The sequence below is a fragment of the Dipodomys merriami genome, unplaced genomic scaffold (genome assembly GCF_024711535.1).
Source record: "Dipodomys merriami isolate MVZ:Mamm:240054 unplaced genomic scaffold, mDipMer1.0.p SCAF_2, whole genome shotgun sequence".
Lineage (NCBI taxonomy): Eukaryota > Metazoa > Chordata > Mammalia > Rodentia > Heteromyidae > Dipodomys > Dipodomys merriami.
In genome coordinates this window covers 33,989,146-34,013,736 of record NW_027203381.1, presented here as the reverse complement: position 1 = coordinate 34,013,736, position 24,591 = coordinate 33,989,146, and positions in this window count along the sequence as shown.

Here is a 24,591-nt window from a genome sequence, read left to right as displayed (position 1 = left end):
TTTGAAGCCTGAATCAATTGAATGTATTTTTTCATATTTTCTGCTGTTGCAAACTTTGCACTGTTTTCTGATAATACAGATTGTGTTCATTTTTTGATGAAGCTTTGTTTGATTCACAATACCACCAGAAATTTAAGAAATAAATTTTAAAAATGATAATACAGATATCCATATAATAAATGTATATGTGTGGAATAAATTCAATAATCCTTTAAATTCCTAAATTTAAGTAGGATGGCATTATTTAACAATTGATAGTATTTAGTTTGTATTTTAGCATTTAGTTACAAGTTAGAGGCAATTGTTTAAATTATATTTCAGTATGCATTAATGTATTAGGGCCTTTTTGTTGAGAAGGTAATTCCTGAGAATAGATTCTAGCCCACTCCGCCTACTTACAAAATTGCAAGTTGTATTGCTCAAACTAATCGTGTTCAACAGAATTTAATAGTTATATAAGAATCTATGTTACTATCACTTGCTAAACATTTGTTAATATCTATAATTCAGCCCTTGCAAGAATTTAACACAACCACCACACAAAGTACAAGTTTAATAATCAGTAAAAGAAATGGACAAGAATGGCTAATACTAAAAGTCAGAAAATGTTACATTTGAAAAAAGTATACTAAATTTGGGAGAGATATATGTACACTCTTCAGGGAATAAAATTGAAAGCATAAGAATCAAAATCATGAAATTTCTAGAAGAGACCATAAAAAAGAAACAAATTGACATTAGGCTTGGCAATGATAGATTTTTATATCAGTCCATCAGTGAAGACTCCAGAGACAAATACAAAAACATAGAATTGCATTAAACTAGAGTTTCTACAGCTGAACAAACAATTGAGAAAACCAAAAGGTACAATTTATATTATTTGAACAAAATAATTATAAAGTACATATTTTATAAAGTTTTAATATCCATTTTATTCTTTTCTTTTTATATCAAAAGCTCATATAGAACTCTTACAATACCATACTCAATCCTAAATAAATGCATAATAACTGAACATAATTCTTCCCAAAGAGACATAAAAGTAACAATGGATAAATGAAAAGATGCTCTATGTAACTAATTATTAGTGAAATGTCCATTGAAACCACTGAAAGATACATGACATATCAACCTCACACCCATTAGGAAGGCTATTATCAGAAAGACAGGAAGAAATATAGGCAAGGCAAGACTTTCAAGAAAATATAACCTTGATATGCTGTTGTGGAAATAGGAAGAGCCATTATGGAAAATGGTATGGAGGTCCTGAAGGAAATTAAAAAAAAGAACAACCAAATGGCCAAGCAATCACTATTAGGTGTATATGTGTACAGAGGTAAAATGATCTCCTCATAAGGGTGATTTCTTTTTTGTGCTTTCCCCCTATGGTTTATTCCCTGCTGTCACTGTATTCAATTTTGACACCCTGGGTATTGTATATGTGTTTATCTGAACTAGGGAAGGAAAGGGGAACAACAAAATGGTGAGACCAAGGACAGAGGGGGAAGCTATGTTGGTACTCACAAGACAACATGTTGGAGGTGATCTGTACAACTTGAGGAGGAATGGAGGAGGAGAGAGGGAGAGAAATAGAGGAGGGATAACAAGATCAACAAGAAATGCAATCACTACCTTACTTATGTAACTGTACCCTCTGTCCATTACCTTGACAATATAATCAAAATAAAAATGCCAAACTTCCTACCAAAACCTCTAAAAAAATAAGAATTATTCACAAATGCCAAAGTACTAATTAACTGAAGTATCTGTGCATAGATGAATAGAGAAAATGTGTGTCTGTAGTGTGTGTGAATGTTTGTATGTGTGTGAAGGGAAGTTGGCTAAAAACAGTACTAAAGTAATGTTATAAAAAAAACACACACAGAGAAAGCCCTAGTTTAATCTGTGAACTTTACATCATATTCTCTCTTGTCTCATTTTCTTTTGAGATGTTTTCTTGACCCTATGTGTTTAATGATGATAATCAAGAACTTTCTGGCAGTAGTTAGTTGAAAGACGAAAACAGCATAATTCTCTGCAAGAGAGACAATAATTACATGGGGATTCAGAGGGAGAGAGAGTTTGAAGTCAAAGATGTAACAATGAAGTGACCCACAAATAACACCTTATAGATCATATCAATAAGGCCCCAAAGATGGACTAATAAGCTAGTTTAAAGCATACCTAAAAATTGCAGACCTTTACATTAATACTTACAAATCATCTGGTAAAACCTTAAAAAAATATATTTTGAAGCATATACTCCAATTCCTGCTCATACTGAAAATCTCTTCTTTTCTTGTGAAGAAATATTATCAAGCTAGAGATTAAATACTTAAATGATTTCAAGGTAACATGTCACTGAAGTAGTATTGAGGCTATATGATTATTTGAATTTATTTGATTAATCCAGTAAATGCTGCTCATTTAATAATTTTACATTTACTTTTGACTCCATTAAGCTTACTCAGGAAAAGGTTCTAAAACTTCTACTCACATTTCCATTTCCTTTTCCTTTCCATCTTTATGAATCAGTTGATTTCTTTACATTACCACCTTCTCATTCACTCCTCTGAACATTTCATAAACTCATACCAATCTACCATGAAAATCTCTTAACCAAAATGTGTTCTGATTGGCCTGTAATCCAAAATAGACAAATTAAATTCTCTTAAAAATATCACATTACTAATTTTAATTACATAAAAATAATTTAAATCAGAAATTAATACTTTAGCAAAATCTTCCTTGTCCATCATACTCTCAAAAAATCATGTCGTCACATTGTACATGTTTCTTCACTGCACGTATCTTTAAATTACAATAAGTCTTCTGAATAACATTAAGAAATCAAAGGAGAAAAACGTAATCAATTGTTTATTCATGAGGTAGAAACTTCTTGTGTTGAGGCCGTGCTTATGATGACCTGATTCCCATGTGCCCTATGCTTAGAATTTTTAGTTCCAGTGTGAGTCTCAATGTGGAAACATATCTTAATCTGAAATACAATGCCAACATTTTACATTGTATATTATTTAGTAAACTTAATGATTGTGCTTATCCTGAAAATTTAAAATTCCATCAGAGAAAAAAAATCCAACGGCATTTTGTTTTATTCTAGAATAATATTATATTTCCAGAAAAAGTTGTAAAGGTAGTATAGAGTTCTCATATATCCAGCATACAACTCACTTATTTCTGCTATTATTAGCATTTTTAATATAAAATTGTTGTCATAATTAGCAAAAAATAGTAATTATTATTATTACAATTATTATTATATGTCAAATTACACAGTGATATTTGGCCTGGGATCCTGTTGAAGATAATATATTACATTTGATTGTTATCATGTCTTCATAGGCTGCTTTGGCTGCAACTCTTGTTGATAACTTCTTTTTTACATATACTATTAGAATTGTAGGTGTTCAGTAGCCATTCCATGATCCAGTTTCTCTAGATTTTTCTTGCGATTGAATTAGGCATATGTACACACACACACACACACACACACACATTCACAGGTATTGAGATATGGGAGAAGTATAAACCACTCAACCCATTTCATCATATCACATGTATGGAGTGTCAATATAGCTTCTTTCTCTGACATATTTCTATTTATGCTAACCTTGGTGAACTAGCTGAGGTAGGTCTTCTATATAGTCACCAGTTCATTTATTCCCAATTTTACATGTCATAAGTTAGTAAACGCAGTTGACACTTAAAAGGAGAAGATGTGTCTACTTCTTTTATGGAAATATAACTTATTTATGCATTAGTGAGAAATCGACAGACGTACTTAAAAATAATACAATTTAAAATGAAGATTTAGAAATTATTTCAATAACTATTTTAAAATTGTTACTATAATACTATGATATTTATTTAAAGTGAACTTCAACCCAATGTGCATAATAATTGCCTGAGTTTTATTATATATGTTTTCTTGGATCCCATATGTATAGATTTTAATACAGAATATCATGGAATGAAAATACTCAGGGATATAATTATTTAAATACCACATGGAATTTCATTAACAAGAGTGTCATATTTGTGAAACATTTCTGTAGAAAGATTGCTAAATCCGTCCAATATCAAATCTCTCCTTTATCTTGTATTTGAATATTCTCTATCACTACCAGCTACAATTTAGCTGTTCAACTATATAACTAGATGCATATTTCCATGTGACTTATTTCCCTCCACTTAAAAGGAAAGAAGGAATTAAATATGAAAACCATTTGTCATTTTACAAGATGATCACTTCATAGTCAATAGCAAGATTATGCTGAAAGATGACACTGAGCTACATTTAACAACAACAAAAACCCATAAGCCTCCTCAAAAAAACAAACCAAAAAATAACAAAAACAAAAAATAAACAAAAGTTTAATGAAAAGGCTTATTGAGAAAACAGTAAAATAATACCTTACTCAGAACGTCTTGAAACATGTCTATTTCTCTGAGTTGTTATCAGAGTCTCCATACATGTCCTGTTATTAGAAGAATTTATATGTTAGCTTAAAAAATGAGTAGATAACTGGACATTTCCATACAGTCAAATAAACAAATATATTGATATTTCAGTTTTAGGTAAATAGACCCAACACCTTGATTTGACCAAGGCTTAATTTCCTTCACTATTGTTTCACCTAATTATTTTCCTATTTTCACCTTGAAGTATAGCTTGTTGAAATGATAAATAACATTATCACACTCGTTTTAAAGGATGTGCCTTGCTCAATGATACATCAAGCATCTAAAAGGTTTCTACTGAAAATTAAGTTCAGGTTCAAACACAGTCCAAAATTCATAGTAATGCTGTAAACTTTGATTAAGCACAATGACAGACATTCACTCTACTGTACGATTACACACATGTAATATTGTAATCATGGTTTGATTAGAGGATGAAAAATAAACCTACAGTTATTGTATGTATTTATTTACTTATTTATTTAATTTTGGTTTAAATTATCTCAGACTCTCCAATCTCCTCTGGTATCTGAAATCAATGAGATGGAAATTTTACAGTCCATTGGCAAGTGCCTATCACCCTTCAGAATTTCTGAATAAGCAGAATGATTAATTCATTTAAATTTATTGCCCAAGAAATATCCGAGGTGGCAGATGCTTTTTTTCCCTCCAACAGAAATTAACATGGAGAAGAAAATCAATACCCAGCTGTTTTGATGAAGTGGATTCATCACTAAATCTAAACCCTTTTCCCTGAAATATCCTATAGGACCAAAGACATCCGTTGCCTGCTTTTGTGTTTCTGTTTGGTGGTATAAATTTTTGTCAGTACTTTTCTTTGCTTTGTGGAGGTAGAAGTTCCTAAAAATTGCTGCCTTGGAAACTGATTAATATCTAGCCATTAACGCTCTCTACTGACATTGCAGAAGAGCTGTCAGTATCTCTTCATTAGCCTTCAGATGGGAAGTTTCAGATAAGAACAGCTAAACTGCAATTCTCACACATACCTCAGGGTATATTAGCAAAACCGGGTTTTACAGCTTCTCAGGACCAATACATGCTTCTTTTAAATACTGTTTCATCACAGAGATTTTGAAGAACTACATGCATCTGTTTTAAAAATACATAAGTTTGCTAGAAGTCTTTGGAGTATCATGGAATTGGAACTCATTATCAGAAATTCTTTCTTTCATTTTTTTTCAGTGATGGAAAGCCATGTGGATTTAGGAGTCTTATGTAGTTTGTTCATCTCTCTATAAAACACCATCAAATTTAAAGTAAGTTCCAGGAAACTGAGAATTTTCATTTAAATCACTATATTTTACAAGAATGTTTTCCTTAGGATTTATTTGTTCTTGCCAACTCTTTTGGATTATGATCATCTTCACATGTCTGCACCTGTTTCCACCTGAAGTTTGAAATATTTTATGATTCAATAAAAGTGCTTTAAATACCATTAATATTTAATTATATAAATTCCATGCCAACTTTTATTCTTTAATAAATAATATTTCCATAATTAACAGCCTTTGTCCCACATGCATTATTGCCCATATTCCAACACCCTCCTTCTTTTCTTGAGTTAGAACTTTATACCAAGTTACAATATTTTCTCAAATGTTATATTCATTAGTAACCAAGAGAAAAGAATTGATACACTTTAATGTCCTTTCTAGTTACTTTATTTCCTATTAACCTTCTAACCCTGACTGTTTTTCAATCAAAATCAGAAATTATTCATGTGACTCATTGTATTTACCATTTAATGCAAATTATGTTCTCTTATGAATTTTCATTTCCTAATACAAATCTATGATAAAGATTATATAAACTAGAAAAATAAAAAGTAGACAGATTATTGTCATCTCTACTTCTACAAATGTGACTATTTTATTCAATCATGTAAGTGAACTCAGTATGAAAATGCACATTACTTGTTTTGCAAAGCTATTAAATATATTTCTGTCTTTCCTAATGTAAGAACATGGAAATCCACAAGCCAAAGACCATTTACTGTAGCAGGATATCTTCTAAAAATAAGTGATAAACGGTGTTAAATATTGGTAATGAATTGAGAGACAATATAATTTATACTTAATATGGGAATGGCCAGTAGGAAACAGATTGAGTGGCCTTGTATGTTTCCATTCAAAATTCCTGGATTAAACATGAATGAGTATGTAATATTTGAGCAAAATGTAGATATTATTGGAGATAACATTGATACAACTTATATATTTATTTCTTATGAATATATGCATAATATACAATAGGCATATAAGGATGTAAGAAATTTTGACATTTAACTAGTCCAAGCTATCCTATTCCAAAAGAACGTAAAATACAGTTAATATACATCATAGTCAATAATAAGATACTGATAGATCATTATTTTAGCTACAGCATTCGTCACACAGCAGACAAGGTATACAAAACAATGATATGCTAATTAAATGAATTTTGCAAAAGATCCATTGTTTTCATCTCTCCTCCTTCATACTTTCAGATGGCTATTTCTGTCATTGTGAAAGGTATATAAAAGGAAATTTACTATTTTAACCAAAATAATGTGTTTCATTATGATTTCTTCATGCACATAATATCCTTTACCATTGAAATCTGTACAGTTCTGTATCATTAAGTGAACTCACTTCCTGTAACTATCACCATTACCCATCTTCAGGATTTTTTCCTCTTGGACGATACATCCTTTTAGGCATAATTTACAATTTTTTACACAGTAGTTTCCTGACAGTCACTAGTGTGATCTTTGCTTCTATTACGTCTACCATTTTAGGTACTGTATATGGAATCCTGTAATGCTTTTCCTTTCACATTTGACTTATTGTACTTCACGTAATGACTTCACAGTTCATCTGTGCTGTAGCATGGGTCAATGTTTCCTTCCTTCTGAAAACTGAATATTATTATATACGGAAAATAGCCCACATTATGTATGTTCAATCATTAGTCTGAATATTTAAATGGCTTCTATCTTTTTGCTTCTTTGCAAAATGTTGCTATGGACATGGAATAGCAATATTTTCATAGGCTTGCCCTTACAGGTCTACTATCTCATTTTGTTGAATAACACCCCTTATTAGCCTAGTTCATTCTTCTCTCCAGGAAGACATCTTTATTGGAAACACCTGCATCATCCTAAAAATCAGTAATGAGTGGACTGTTTTAAGTACTGTAACAACATAGTGACTGATATCTATGTTACTAATCAGTAGCAACAGTATCAACTTGTTTAGGAAAATCCCCTTAAAGATAACAAACAAGCATAGGTCAGTAGTTGCTTGTATTGTCAATGTGAATCTAATGACTCCTTCTTGGATATTTTATCTAATAATATTGACATCCAGTAATTTCTGTGATTTCTCAGATTCACACATGTGGGTCATTTTGAAGGATTCAGCATGATCTTCCCAATCAAATATTTTTCAGTAAGTTGTCAGTTTTTTCCATACATCTCTCCACTGCACATGTTTCTTAATGAATTCCTTTTTTCCAATCTGTTATGCCAACAAATGGTCCTTCTTAATAAACAATAAAATTCAAAACACTACTCAGAAGACAGATTTACTTCAAGTCTACTGAAGGTACCAAATAAAACAGTACCAAATCTCTTAAACCATTGAGCCACACGTCAAACTTTTTTGAGGGGTTTAATACAATTAATTTTCTTCTTACCAAAATACACACACACACACACACACACACACACACACACACACACGTGTGTGTGTGTGTGTGTGTGTATATATATATATATATATACATATATATATGTATATATATATATATATATATATATATATCCCAAAATATCTCCAGTAGTAGTTTCTATCCTTTCTAATCCCAAACCTATACTCTTAGAAGAGGATGATTTGAGTTCTTTCTATTAATCTGAAAAATTAAAAAAAAAATTGAGTGCACATACTTTTTCTAGACCATTTAAATATTGTACAGAATTACTTTCTGGGATGTGTTATCTATCCACCTGCTTTGACTCTCATATTCCATGTACAGCTGTGTCAGATTCATGTACAGTACTGTGTTGTGCAGTGGCCCTTACAAAATTTTCAAGATGAAGTACATTTTTTGTTGCTATCCTATTTGTGTACCTACCATCTTTACAAATAAATACATTTTTCTGTCTGGGTTTTGTAATAAATGTAGGTCTGGCATCATTTTGCAGAGAAAATACAATTCTAAGGCTTCCCAGATTCTAGCCTACATTAGAAAGTGAATCATGTAGACATGTTCTGCTAACCAGTCATGTATCTACATTGTAATCCCAATAAAAAATGGCTGGGATATTTTAATTTCAATATTCCTTTTTTTCCTTTTTTATTGTGAAAATACCATACAGAGGGGTTACAATTACATGGGCAAGGTAATGAGTACATGTCTTATCAAGCATTGTTGCCTCCTCCATTGTTTCCCCTTCGTATAAAGTTATTCAAAATTATTTTCCACTCTATGTTATAATATATATGTTCTGTTAAGTAGTAGACTTAAATATAATGAGTTATGATTTTCACAATAGTGCTTTCTCTTTGGTACATCTGCATTTGGGTAGCTATAATCAGTGTGGCAGTTTTAAAGTTTGTCTATTTTGGTCATGTTTCAGTCAGCTGTTATCCTCATCATACCATGTACAATTATAGTTGCAAGAAAAGAAAGAGGCAGGGACAAGTCTGTAAATACATCAAGAAAAACAAAGAACACAGAAGAGAATTTCCAGACAATAAGAACTCTTAGTCAGACAGAAGAGGCAAGAAGTAGAGGCTTTGGTGAAGGATTTAACTCACCTGGGATTTCTAAAGCAAGGGTATTCCTCAATTGTCCATTTTCTCCTAATGTCAAAAGAGCAAGGAAGACTATTACACGCTAAAAAATGGTAAGCCATCTTGGAGACAAATATTCTCAAAATTAACTTGCAGTTTGTGAAATTAGACCAAGTTTTATCTAGCAAAAAATCTTCCATATTTTATTATTTCCAAGATTGAATAAAGAAATATGGTAATTTTATGGAAATAATTTTCTGTATACCCATCAGAGGTGGAAATGTAAACTATTATCAGGCTATGCATATGTTAAGATGAAGGAGGATACCTGTGAGCACATGTATTAAATTTATCTACACATACATTTTGCAATTCTGAAAAAGCTTAAGTCTAGTATCGTTAGCACATTAAGAATTTCAGATTAAATCTAATTTAAAATATGTTATTATTACCTAAATCTTGGTGGATACATTTGTAATTCTAGCTACTCAAGAGCTGGAATCTGGAGGACAGTAATTGAAGGCCCACCTTGGCAAAATAATTGGCTAAATATTACTCAAATAAAAGTAGCTGAGCACTGGTGGATCACACTTGTGATCCTAGCTACTCAGGAGGCTGAGATCTGAGGTTCATGGTTCAAAGCTAGCCTGAGCAGGAAAATCCATGAGACTCTACTCTAAAAGGCTGAAAGTGGCATTGTGACTCAAGTAATTGAGCACTGGCCTTGAGCAAAAGAAGCTTAAGAATAATGACTATGCCAAGAGTTCATGCCCCAGGAGCAGAAAAAAAATAGATAGCAAGAAAGTGAAACTAGGGGGTGGCTCAGGGCCTAGTAAGGTTGAGGCCACAAGTTCAAACTCTGGTGCCAGCAGGTATGTGAATAGATGAACAAACACTCAAACAATGGGTCAGTTGTTTATATAGTTTTGTCATTAGGAGAACAATATGAAATGTGTTTGAAAATAACGGAATAGTAGAAAATACAAAGTGAGATTTAGTTAGCCAGTACTATTCAACTTGCTGAACTTTTTCTGTAAAGACAGATACCATTAATGTAGCCACTATACATTTAAGAAAGCTTAAAATCCATAATTTGAATTATATATTTTTATTGTGAAAATACCATACAGTTACAATTACGTTGGCAAGGTAATGAGTACATTTCTTATCAAGCATTGTTGCCTCCTCCTTTGTTTCACCTTCCCATCCCTTCCCAGCCCATCTTCCTCCAGTCATTTCCTCCCTCCATGCCAAAGTTGTAAAGTTCGTTTTCGCCATAACGACTTATACATCCCATTGGTGCAATGGGTCCACCAGTATCCCTATTTAAACAATTTGTTTTTTTCCCCTTCCCCTCCACAAATTATACCAATATCAAATACAGTGAAAAAAGGGGTTATACCATGGGGGAGGGACATAAAAAGCAACAAAGAAACATCTTATAAATATGTTAGACACAATGGCAAGGAATAAAAAACATTTGATTCCTTAACTTGGGTTTCATTTCGCTTAACATCAACTTACTTGACCATTTCTTCTTGTCTCACACATATACTAGTTATTGCAAATAAGGGAAACCATGGGACCTATCTTTCTTTGGGCCTGCCTTACTTCATTTGGGAAAAAAATTATATTGAGTGAATGATATATTATTAAATGAAACCACCCTTTGATGTCTCAACCTCAATAAGCAACTTGAAAATCTGTAAGAAATATCTATAGTTAAAACTGAAATACAGTGAGAAGAAGAAATAAAGATTTTGGAGAAGCAAGAGAACCATACACTAGGAAGAAAATATTTGAGTCTATCCCAGACAGAAACTAGAAATAAAATCCATTTATTATTGTGAATATTTCAAAACATTTCCATTTGCTCATACTTGTAATCCTAGTTACTCAGAGGCTGAGATCAGAGCATCAAGGTTTGAAACCTGCCCGAGAAGAGTCCTTGAGATTCTTATTTCCAGTTAATCACCAAAACAAAACAGAACAAAACAGAAACAAAAACAGAAATGGAGCTGTGTCTCAAGTGCTAGAATGCTAACCATGAGAAAAGTAGTTCAAGGACAGTGCCTTGTCCCTAGGTTCAAGCTCAGGAATTGCAGGAAAATAAAATCCTTAAATTGTGATACCTATCATATTTGAGTAAACTAAATAATGTCATTAACTTCATATGTCCTATGTCAAAGTATTGCCAAGAACAAAGCATTGCTGTGCACACTCAAAGAGAACTAAGTACATAAATAGCGGAGTTCTGTTTTGTTTAGCAACTCCATATACAATATTCTTTGTGATAAACTGTCCCGCCCTCAGGGTTAACATTTCTTTCTAAGCAAATCATCTGTTCTGAACAAGATTAGATTAAAAAGTATATCCAGACAAATTAAATTAGGCCTTCATTAAGCCACATAAACAGAACATGAATACTATGGTTAGTTGAATTTTTATTCCAGTCCTGAACTGCACTATCATTTTTTAATAAACACAGTATCTTTATTCTGATTAGTTATTGAAGCTTTTATCATCTGCTAAACTTTGTGTTCTGATTGTATTATTCCTTTACAAAGGATTTTCAAGGTAAGTATAATTAGCACTGCCAAATAGTTGAAAAAAAAGAGAGAATAATAAAGGTTAAGAATAAGGTCACAGACTGGTGTCAAGAACATGACCTACCTATGTATAAAGTTGTGTCTTGCAGGTTATGTACTAGAACACCTGCATAAAGCTGTATTTTATTACCAACTTTTGTAAGCAATGAATAGACATATTTTTGACATTTAATTTTTACATTTAAATAAGTATCATGAATTCATTTTTATTTATTTCCACCCTCATATTGTAGGCACGTAAGCCTTTTCAACATTTTCATGGTTATCTTTTACAAAGTTCTGTTTCTCTGATTACATGAAGTCTCCATATCTCACATGTCTTATTTTAGGTAGTTCATTTAAGTATAGAACATTTAAATGGGAATTTGCCTAAAAAATATGTATCATTCAGTATTCTATTTACTGCCTAACAAGGAAAATCCATAGTTTTAGCACTTTTTTAATACATTGTTTTGTTCGTCCTTACTGTTGCCTAACTTAGAATTACACCACTTTCATCATTTTGAAATCTACTGTTATTTGTAATTATGTTAGGTATTGTGTAAACAATTACTACCTAGTTGTAATCTGTAATTATACAATTAAATATTCCATTATATTTTATCAATTCTGTTTTGGCACTAATTGTTCCCATTTGCTCATTTGCACTTTTTATTTGAAGCATGCTATTAAGTACATTTATTTTTTTTTCCTTCCCACTGTTGGATTTTTCCATGAAGATCCGAAAATTGGCCTATGGTATTTGAATTGACAGGGAATGGGAATGTCCAAAAGGTAGAGGTTCTAGCAGATTTGGGTCTGTTTCTCAATTATGTCTGTCCATGTACGAGAGTAGACAAGGATCTTTGTTAAAGAAGTTTCTTGTTAATTGTCTCTGGTTCCAGTGAGCTCTCTTCACAGTTTTTCAGTGTCCAGCATCTCCATCTTTGTAAGAACTGCTGTGCTCTATCTTTCAATTTCTGAGTTATTACAACTGTAAGAGAATGCCCAACAATTAGGATATTATTTTTACAATCACTGCCCAGGAGAAATTTCAACATTTATGCTGCCATTATTGGGCTCCTAGTCACAGCATGGTGTCAATCTCAACTCTGAAGACCTTGGTCACCATCTATCTAGTTGCTGTTTCTGTAGACTGCTCTCAAGATTAGATGCTACTTTCTTTGTTGTTGTACTTTTTAATGTACTATGTGATTTTTTGTTTCCTTTGCATGTTCTTCCTGCTATGGTATATCTCCTGTTGTCATTGTATTTGATCTTGGCACTCTGGTATTGTATAAATATTTATTTGAATTAGGGAAGGGGAACAACAGAATGGTGAGAAAACGGACAAAGGGGAAACAATCAACAGCAACATACACAATAAATGATCTGTACACTTGGGGGAGGGAAGTTGGGGAAGGGAAAGTAAGAGCATAATAAGGGAAGGAGTAACAAGTTTGACAAGAAATGTATTTATTACCTTAATTATGTCACTGTGACCCCTCTATAAATCACCTTGACAAGAAAACGTGACAAAAAAAATCAGATGCTATAATTCTGTTCTGCCAAGCAGTGAATAAAAACACAAGAAAAAAGAGAAAAAAGTTAATAGAGAGAGAAAAAAAACAATAAAATCCCAACAATGGTGCATATTGAAAAAGAGCGCGGAAAGGAAGACATTTGGGTAAGACTTTCCCAGTGCATTGACATTCAAGGGAGAGTTAGAGCTATCTTAAGAATTATCTGCAATCCAAAGACAGTTATTGCAGGATTGTCCTCAATTTTTTTCTTAGTACCTTGTCATATATATTCTCTTAAGAAGAGTAAAATATGGTCTCAATGCAACAGTTAATTCAATAATTTAGACTTCCTGAAGATGGTTGTAGGATTGATACATTTTATGGCCGATATGCTGTTTCAATGGATGATTTTAACTCCTCTGTTTTCAGATAATAGATTAAACATGGATATTGTGTAGAACCTTTCTTTATTATTTTGTTTACAGTTCTCAGACCTGATATAAGATAAAATTACTTGATAATGTCTTCTAGAGAAGAAGCATAGAGAGCAAGGATGGAGTTCTAACTGGAAGTATCTATCTGTTTCCTACCACTTCTCCATAGAAATAAACATCAGGGTCAGTGATTGTGATTTCATTTGTAAACTATAGCCCATAACTTAAATCAGTGAGCCACTACATTGTCCTAAATTAAAAGTGGATATTTTTAATACCACTTCATTTCAGGCATTCAAAATCCTTACTTCCTTTTCTAATGGTAAAACACCTACAACCTCAGTCCTGATTATGTCCTCACAATGTAACACCTGAAAAGTAACAAAGATATTCCTGAGGGTTTTGTTTTGTAAAGTTTTGGGGTTTTGTTTGTTTGTTTTTGCCAATACCAGAGATTGAACTCAATGACTCCTTTGCTCAGCTTGCTTGCTTAGCTGGATCATTTTTTGGTGCCCTACCATTTGAGCCAGACCTAAATCTGGCTTTTTTGCTTTTTATTTATCTCTTCTTAACATCAATTAATCATACAAAGTGGTTTCACTTTACAAACATGTCTACCTATGTACACAATGCTTTTATTATACATTTTGATTATAAGCAATTCCTACATAATTTTCCCCTTCTTTATTTTATTGTTCCCATGAAAGTTTCATTATTTCCTTGCTCCTTTTATAAACACACACACACACACACACACACACACACACACACACACACACACACACACACACACACACACACACACACATTTGACTACATTTCCCATCCTTTCCCCTTGCTTCTGAACCACTACAACTTGTGGCTACGACCCAGAAGAAACATGTCTCAAATTTTGAATATTCTTTTTTTTTGTTAAAGCTTTGTTGATTATTTTAGAGATGAAGCCTTGAAGAACTTTTGCTGGGCTAGCTTTGAACCATCATCCTCTGAATCTCAGCCTCCTAAATTACTTGGATTTTTAGGTGCTAGCCACCAACACTGAATGTGTTTGAGGTGTCATACATTTTTAATTTATTTTTTTATCTGTTGTTAATTAAATATTTTAGCTGAGACACTTCCTTGCAAACATGGATATGTTTGTATGATAAGACTCACCACATCTTGCCCATGTAATTGTAAGCCCTCTATAGGGTATTTTCACAATAAAAAAGAAGATAGACATGTGATCAAACTGAAAAAAATAGACTCACCACAGTATTACTCTCATTCATCTCCACTTCTTTTTTTTCTTATTGTGAAAATACTGTACAGAGGGGTTACAATTACATGGGCAAGATAATGAGTACATTTCTTATCAAGCATTGTAGCCTCCTCCTTTGTTTACCCTTCCCATCCCATCCTCCTCCTGCCCCCGCACCCAACCCTCCCCCCCCACCAAAGTTGTAAAGTTCATTTTCGACAGAAGGACTTGTACTTCTCATTGTTGCAATGGGTCCACCTGTATCCCTATTTAAACGATTTGTTTATTCCCTTCCCCTCCACAAATTATACCAACATCAAATATAACTTTAACAGGTTTTATTGTTCTCCTGTGTATATATGTGTGGGTATGTATATATACATGTACATATATACAGCAATTATATTCACCTTTATCTCTCTTCTTGATTTGCCCTCCTCTAGTCCTCTGTACCCACCCTCAACAGATTCTGTGTTACTTTCCTGTAATTCATTGCATTTTAAGTTTATATAAATTGTGACAAGGGGTTACTCCATGGTATTTCACTCATGAATACACTTTTTATAAATCAGAATGACCTCTGAAAGTCATATGTCCGGGAAATGATAGAGCAGTTAGTCTCAGGATGTTTAAGAACTTAATTTTATTAATGAATAAATAAAAATAACTTTTGAAAGAGAAAGAAGAAAATTCTTGGGAAGTATATTTCAAACTAAAATTATCTTTCAATCTCAGGCTTCTAATGATTTCCCATGACCTTGTGTACCTACGTTAATGCTAATGGGCCATGAGAAAAACGAATAAAGTCAATGGCATATCTCTGAGGATAATGTAAAAGAAGAAAAAAAGTGTGGTACTTCTCTGTAAAGATGAGTTAGACATTTAAGGTTGAAGGGCTGGGGGAAAATACATAAATATCTCAGGAGAAACCTAACTTTAGCATGCCAATGTAAGATTCTTAACAGATAACAAAATGTTCCAGGAAAAAGAAAGGCATCATGAATTAAAGTCAATAATGTAGATAACCATAGAATCTGAAATGATGAGCTCCAGATCCAAGAATTACGAGACAAAACATAAAAACTTTATTGAATATTATGCTAGGTAAGCATCAAGCTACATATTATAAATATAGTATATATGAAAATAGGAGGAATAACTAATGACATAGGAAACACAATTGATACTGTGTCCCCTTTTCATTTTGTTTGGCTTATATTGTTTTTGAGTTAGTACTCTCAGCCTTTATTTCATTTCTTCTTTAAGTAGTGATATAAATAGTCCTCAATTCCATGTGCCAGTTTCCATATACAATCCATCTTGATCAATGTCACCCCTTCCATCTCTCTCATCTCTCAGAAATAAATTCATGATTTCAGGTATAAGGAAATGGCTATTTACTTTCTAGCACAAATATTTGTGCTAGACTATCTGTTCATGACTTATATTTGCATGTGTATATATAATTACACATGCAAATACATGTTCCCTCCATGGAAGTCAGCTGAAAATAAACTCCCTTTGTTTAGTACAAAAAATGTTATACTAATAAATGAACAACCACAAATCACTGGATTCGCGGGAAAAAATGGGGAAATCAGAAGTGAGTATGCAATTCATAAAATATGTTAGATTTGACATAAATGCTTTTTTAATCTGTCGCATTGGCAAGTGTTAGTATTTTCTCCAACCTAACAGCTGTTTTTGCTTTAAGGGTTCCCCCCACGACTTTTTTTTTTTTCTGGTAGCAGAGTTTGAAGTCAGAGCCTCACGCTTTTATTCAGCTTTTTTGCTTTTGGCTTGTGCTTTACTACTTGAACCTCTCCTCCAACCAATATTTTGCTGATTAATTGGAGTTAGAGTCTCAGACTATTTAGGATAGCAGTTCTTAGCATGTTCAGTAGCTGAGATTACATAAAGGATCCTCCTGATCTCAGTATTTAGATAACTCTGTGTGTGTGTGTGTGTGTGTGTGTGTGTGTGTGTGTGTGTGTGTGTGTGTGTGCTTGTTTTCATCAGTCCAATGGCATGAACTCAGAGACTATTGCCTAAACTTTTCCCCTGAAGCTAGTGCTCTACCACTTTGAGCCACACTGTCACTTTGGGTTTCCTGGTGGTTATTTGGAGATAAGAGTCTCAGGTACTTTCCTGCCCAGTCTGGATTCAAACAATGGTCCTCACATCTCAGTAGCTAGGATTATAGGCATGAGCCACCGGTGTCCTATCCTTAGATTACTCTTAAATATTGTTTTATCTTAGGGCACATTCACCAAACCACTTTCTGACCAGTAAAAATTAAAACAACCTATCAATCAAAAAATCTGTAACAATATATCTACATTTATTTAAGAGTAATTCATTGAGTACATTAACTAATGTGTTAAGATTATATTTATTCCTCAAGAGGTGAAGACAGGATTATTTTTAGTCCAATGATAGGACAAAATGTTGACATGGTCTATCTCAAAAACACCCTGGAGGGGCTGGGAAGGTGGCTCAGTGGTAGAGCGCTTGCCTTGCACGCCTGAAGCCCTGGGTTTGATTCCCCAGCTCCACATAAGCAAAAAGAAAGAAAGCCGGAAGTGACGCTGTGGCTCAAGTGGTAGAGCGTTAGCCTTGAGCTGAAGAGCTGAGGGACAGCGCCCAGGCCCAGAGTTCAGGCCCCTTGACCGGACCCCCCCACCAAAAAAAAAAAAAAAAAAACCACCCTGGAAATGTCAACATAGGCATTTGAGTTCATTTTACAGCCTCAAAGAAAACAAAGAGAGCAGAGAAAGCACATATATTCCTAGTAAAAATTATTTTATAAAATAGGCAAAATTAGCCAGGCGCTAGTGACTCACACCTATAATCCTAGTTACTCAGGAGGCTGAGATCTGAGGATCGCAGTTCAAAGCCAGCCCAGACAGGAAAGTCCGTGAAACTCTTATCTCCAATAAACCACTAGAAAACCAAAAGTGCTGCTATGGCTCAAGTGATAGAGCACTTGCCTTGAGCTGAAGAGCACAGGGACAGCACCCAAGCCCAGAGTAAAAGCTCCACAACTAACAGAAAAAAAGGGGAGGGGATTAGTATTTCCGGTGAAAACTACATAAAATGTTTTTGTAAATAGTACAGAAGTACTCTGAAAAATGGTAATAACACATTCTCTATATCTCTGATTTTAATTTTGCTCATGGCCAGATGGATTTTTAAGCCCAATACTTTATTTAAATACATATAATAATTATTCATATAGATTCAAACTTGAAAAATTAATTTTTAAATAAGATTTTTATTGTGAAAATACTGTACCGAACGGTTACAGTTACATGAGCAAGGTCATGAGTATATTTCTTATCAAGCATTGTTGCCTCCTCCTTTGTTTTTTCCACTACCATCCCTTCCCTCCCACCTCCTCAACTAAACTCCCCTCCCCCGCCACCCGATTTTCAACATGGTGTCTTGTACATCTCATTATGGCAATGGGTCCACCTGAATCCCTATTTAAACAATTTGCTTTTCCCTTCCCCTCCCAAATTATACCAACATCAAATACAGTGAAAACATGGGTTATACCATGGGGGATTTGAATGGTATTTAGCAAATTCCTCAGTGTTTGGTCTTATAGGAAATTTATAACTATTATTTTGAAGCTTATCTTAATCAAGTTTCATGTTATAGATCATCTTTGCCAAGTATTAACAAACTCCGAGCCTTTCAAGAAAAACATCTGGCTCACTTAATTCTATAATTCTCCTGTTGCTCTGTCATTATATGTAAGAGAATTTTTAAATCAGACAATCACCAATAAATGAATATGGTAATTATTTCTCATAATATATTCTAAGAATTGTATTACCCCTGAAATTATACATGTTAGAACAAATGCCTAGTCTTAATAAATATTCAATCTTTATGGAATATTGAAAATCTGTATACAAGCTTAATGATAAAGAAAAGGAATGCCCTAAAATGTGTTAATATATAGTTGTCATGTAAAAATATTCTGTATAGAAGCTTAGAGAAGGAAAATAGGACCTTAAAATATGTTTACATATATTAATCATGTAAGAATATTTTATCTTATGCGTATGTAACACATCTCTCTCTCTCTGTCTATATATATATATGAGAGGCTATGATGTAGACTGAGATTATTGTATGGCAAGAAAACAGAGAAGTCACATTTTGAGAAGCTGAATTTGGAGTCTTTATTGGAGCACTAGCAATCTGCAGATGAACTCCTGTCTCAATGATCTGCTGCCCCAAACAGAGCTTGCACCAAGCTTTTAAAGATTAAAAACCACATGCTTGGGATGGAGACCAAGCCTTAACAAAAGCAGACCATATTTGGACATATTCAGGCTCAAGTAGAACTTTTCCACCTAGGGAAGATAATGCCTCAATCTTCCATATAAAGAATATTTTAGAGGCTACTAAAAAGAGGCTACTAAAAAGTGGGTGATTATAGCCATTTAGGGAAGTAATCAAGGCAGAATCAGAGTATTTAACATGGAAAGCTTTCCTAAGACGATGGCAGCCACATGTCTCCAAAGCAGAGCCCACTTAGCTCACCTTGAGCTAGATATCTATAGTCAATGAATGAACTCTCTCCTCTCTAGGCTTTTCAGTAGTGGGTGGAGAACTCCCTCCAGCCAGAGACACCAGGATGGCTGCAAGACGTTATTTAGGCACATCCTACTCTCTTCAAGATGAAACACAAAACTTGGGTGTCAACTTTTCACATGAGGCTCATATTGATTCCAGCTGTCAGAGTAGATTATGCATTCCAAAATAAACCTGCAGTCTCATTCTCTTGGGTCACCAACAGTCACTGGGGTGGATGATCTTTTGTCCTTTCTGATCACATTCAAATCTGTATTGGTGACCTAGAAGATGAACTCATATACCATTATAAGCTCTCTAGTTGCTAGCTCTAACGTATTTTTGTTTTCTTTTTAATTTTAAGTACTTTTTATTGTAAAAATAGTGTACAGAGGAATTACAGTTACATGAGGAGGTAATGAGTACATTTCCTATGGAACATTGTTACCTCTTACTTTGTTTTCCCCTACCATCCCTACTCACCCCACTTCCCCAACTTCTCCCAACTCAAAATAGTGTCTTGTACATCTCATTGTTACAATGGGTCAACCTGTATCCCTATTTAAGCATTTTTTTCCTTTCCCTTCCCCAAAATATTTGTTTGACAACAAATTATGTAGCATTGATGTTCTGAAATCCCATGATACAGTTCATAAATTCTTTTCCCAAGCTACAGTTATTATGTTTAATATAAAGCTACCAACCACAATTACTTTCTCCCAAATTTTAGAAATAAGTATTTTCTTGAATTTTGCCAAGTGGTTATTACCCCTACTCAATTACTTTTAAATGATTCTGTTAAATCACAATCAGTGCTTTCTGCAGTATTCATATACATCTAGCACCTTCTTGAAACATATACTAATGATTGTGCATGAGTAATTTTTTCACTAGAAATTATGGTCATTTGTTATATTTATAACTGTTATGTGCCATTAGTTCCTTCATGAAGTAACTACTATAATTGTAAACTGTACCTTCTCCTCCCAATTTCTTTGGTGATTGCAATACATTCCATCTGTACTATTTCTTTCTAGTTAAAAAGTATAATTTCACTGAGTCCAGTGGCTCAGTCCTGTAATTTTAGCTACTCAAGAGGCTGAGGATTACAATCTAAGGATAGCAGTTTAAAGCCAATTCAGACAGAAAGTCTGACAGATACTGATCTTTAATTAACTGGCAAAACATTGGACTGGATATATGGCTAGAGTGGCAGAATGCCAACTATGAGTGGAAAAGTTGAGAGAAAAAAACCCTGAAAATCTGAGTTTAAATCCCATTACTACAAAAAAGGTAGAAAAAATTAAATGCAGGTATCTAATTAAGGCAATCTAATGGCAATTACAAATTTTAGGCTTTGAAGTCTCCAGCATGCCATGTTTTATAATGTTGAGAAAAGAATAGATTAGATGAATAGCTGATAGAAAATGCAGAAAGAAATGTGATAAAGGTGCCAATAATAGCATTCCATTTTAGAGAATTCAAATGTTTTTTGAGAGAGACAGGGGAGACTAAGAGAGAGAGAAGAGATGGGGGATAGAAAGAGAGGCAGGAGAGAGAGTTTGTAAGACATCAAGAAGGATACTACTAGAGATGGCAAGAATTTATTTTTCTAGCACTGTTGATAAAAACACCTAAAAGCAAATTACAAGAGAAGAAAATTTCGTCTCACCTAGATGACTCCTCTTTAAAATAAAAATGCAATTCCTTGCTAGAATTTAGTATGTTTCAAGTATGCTTTCAAGATCATTAAGCTACTGGTGGCTCTTGTAAAACAATTACAGATATCTACAATATGAGAAACTGTCTACAAATGAGATTTTTTTTCCCATTTGGAAAATCTAGAGCCATTAAATCTTTATGTTAATACTGACTTAGAGATAGGGAGATTAAGAGATATTGTATTTTTGTAATATAATACCAAGAATATATCCAACTCTTAGCAAGGTAGTTAAAGCTATCTATAAAGGATATAGCAAATGAAATCTCCAGAAACCAAAAAAATAGCTATAATAGTGATAATAACAACAAAGTAAATACTATCATACTTACATATTCATATTCAGAATATACAGTGAATCACAAATTGTGTGTTAGCAGATGTATTAATATCGTAGTGATATTATCTTTAGTTCTACAAAAGAGTTGTCATTTGTCATTCACCAAAGCAGTTCATAAATACAATGCATCTTCACCAATGTTAACCCTTTCCACTTCTCATGCATACCAATGAAATCAATTTTCCTCCTCATCATTTTTTCACTTTTATGGTATATACGTGATTTTTTTTTACTGTATTCTCCCTCACTTCTTTCCATTCATCTACTCCTCTTATCTAAAAATCATGTTATGTATGAAAACCAAGGCATAGAAATTCCTCCTTGAACATACTAAACACATTTCTGTATTTACATTAAAAAACAGGTAATTCTGTCTTGTGTATATAATGCAGCAATAGGTGCATGATGTTAATTAAAAGTATTTACAATTCTTTTAAGACCTTCTTGGTATTTAATACAGTATTTTAAGGCCTTGAAAAAGTAAGACATTTAAGCATGTAGAGGAAAAAGTCATAAAATGAGATAGGAGAAAACTTGTGTTCTTATTATACGTAGGCACCAGAGAGCTAAAGTTGAGTGGAACAAAAAAAGAATGCCTTTGCACCAATCAAAATAATAAATCTGTACTCCAGTTTAATGGAAGCACCAGCAATCAGTGAGGGAGACTGAGAAATGTGATTCTGCCACAAGATTATCCAGCACCATATTACTCAAGAGGGACATGGAACTGGAAACTGAGTGACAAAAGAACTATAACTTCACAGCAAACATATCTATACGTCTCTAAATATGCATCATGACAAGGAAAAGCAAAGATAATCTGCTAAAAGTGGGGAATATATGTTCACACCCGAGCTCATCTGTTCTAGTGATCTTTAAATAAATTAATAATGAAATAAGAAATAAATTTGATGCTTATTTGTACCTGAGAACAACCTTAAATCAGCTAAAAATTGCTAGATGTTAAGAGTTTTAAGACGGAATGTTAAAATAGCAAACAGGAAATTGAGTAACACCTATAGTAATCAGTGTGCTCTCTCATAAGTGCCTCAAACATTATCTTGGCTGTCATGTACAATATGAAAGTGCTGTTCACACAGCTAGTACCACTATAAGAAGGGTTATGATTTTACTCTCATCACACTTATGAAGGACATAGTTATCCACACTTCACTGTTTAATTCAGGAAAGAAGAGAAATTGGTAAGTTATATTTGTGTATATGAGAAGTTTTTCCATATGAGGCATGGGTTTTAGGAAATAGCATTCTTTACCCACTATATACAAAATAATATCAGAATAAGTGTGAATTAAACAGAAAATGTTTTTAAGAATTCTTAAAGTTTATAAAATAATATTGTCAATGAAAGAAAACATAACTGACATTGATGGAAACATAGGTCATTAAAAAGAGAGAGAAGAGGAGAAAGAGCAGATAAATTAACAAGCTTAAACTAGCAACAGACACCATGCATCACTCTAAGATTGGATGTGACTTGGGGGTACTCATGCCAGTCTCTTGGTTTCTGGGCCATCCATGGTCTGTGATCAGCAGGATGAAAATTTCTGCCCCTTGTCAGTTCTTGCTGGTGGTGAGTAGAATCCACTCACTCACTGTGTCTGGCAACTTTGTTCCATGCTCTCTCTGTTCATAATTGGTTAATCACCTGTAGAAAACTAAAGCTAGATCCTTATATATCACCCTGCACCAGAATCAATTAAATGGATCAAAGACCTTGAATTCAAAGCAGACACCCTGAAAACATTATAGGAAGGAATAGGAGAAACTCCAGGTCTCTGGGCACAGGCTGAAATTTTCTTAATAGAGACCCAAATACACAACAAAACAAAGTTTGGACAAATGGGATTCCATGAAATTGCAGAGCTTCTGCATGGCAAGATCAATAGCAAGATCTGCTAGCAAGATCAATAGAAAGCCCACGGATTGGGAGAAGATCTTCATTAGCCATACAATGGTCAAGGGTTTCATATCTAAAGTATACTTGGAACTCAAAAAATTAAATTCCCCAACAACAAATCCTTAAAGAAACAATGGCCCAATAAATAAGTAGGCTAAAGACTTAAAGAGAAACTTCTCTGAAGAGGAAATTAGAATGGCCAATAGACAGGTGAAGAAATGCTCAACCTCTCTAGCCATAAAATAAATGAAAAGCAAAACAACATTGAGATTCCACCTAATCCCAGTTAGAAAGGCTATAATGAAGAACTCTAATAACAACAGATGCTGGAAGGATAGGGCCAGAAGGGAACTTTACTGCATTGTTAGTGGGAGTGTAAACTCGTTCAACCACTTTGAAAAGCAGTATAGAGGTTCCTCAAAAGACTCCACATAGAGCTCCCCTATGACCTAGCAATCCCACTTTTGGGCAATTACCCAAATGATCACAAACAAGGGCATACTAAGGTTACCAGAACAACTATGTTTATTGCAGCATTATTTACCATAGCTAAGCTATGGAACCAACCCAGATGCCCCTCAGTAGATGAATGTATTAAGAAAATATGATATATGTAAGAATATATATACATATATATGTATATATATGTATGTATGCGTGTATATATATATATATATATATATATATATATATATATATATATGAATTCTATGCCTCCATCAGAAGGAATGGCATTGCCCCATTTGTTAGGAAATGGAAAGACTTGGAAAAAATTTATATTAAGTGAAGTAAGCCAGGACCAAAGCAACATATGTCCCATGGTTTCTCATATTTACAATAACTAGTGCACATGTAGGACAAGAAGAAAAGTTCAAAAGCTATGTACATATGACCATATAAGTTGATGTTAAGCAAAATGAACTCCAAGATAGGGACACAATGTTTTTTTCTTTCCTGCTATTG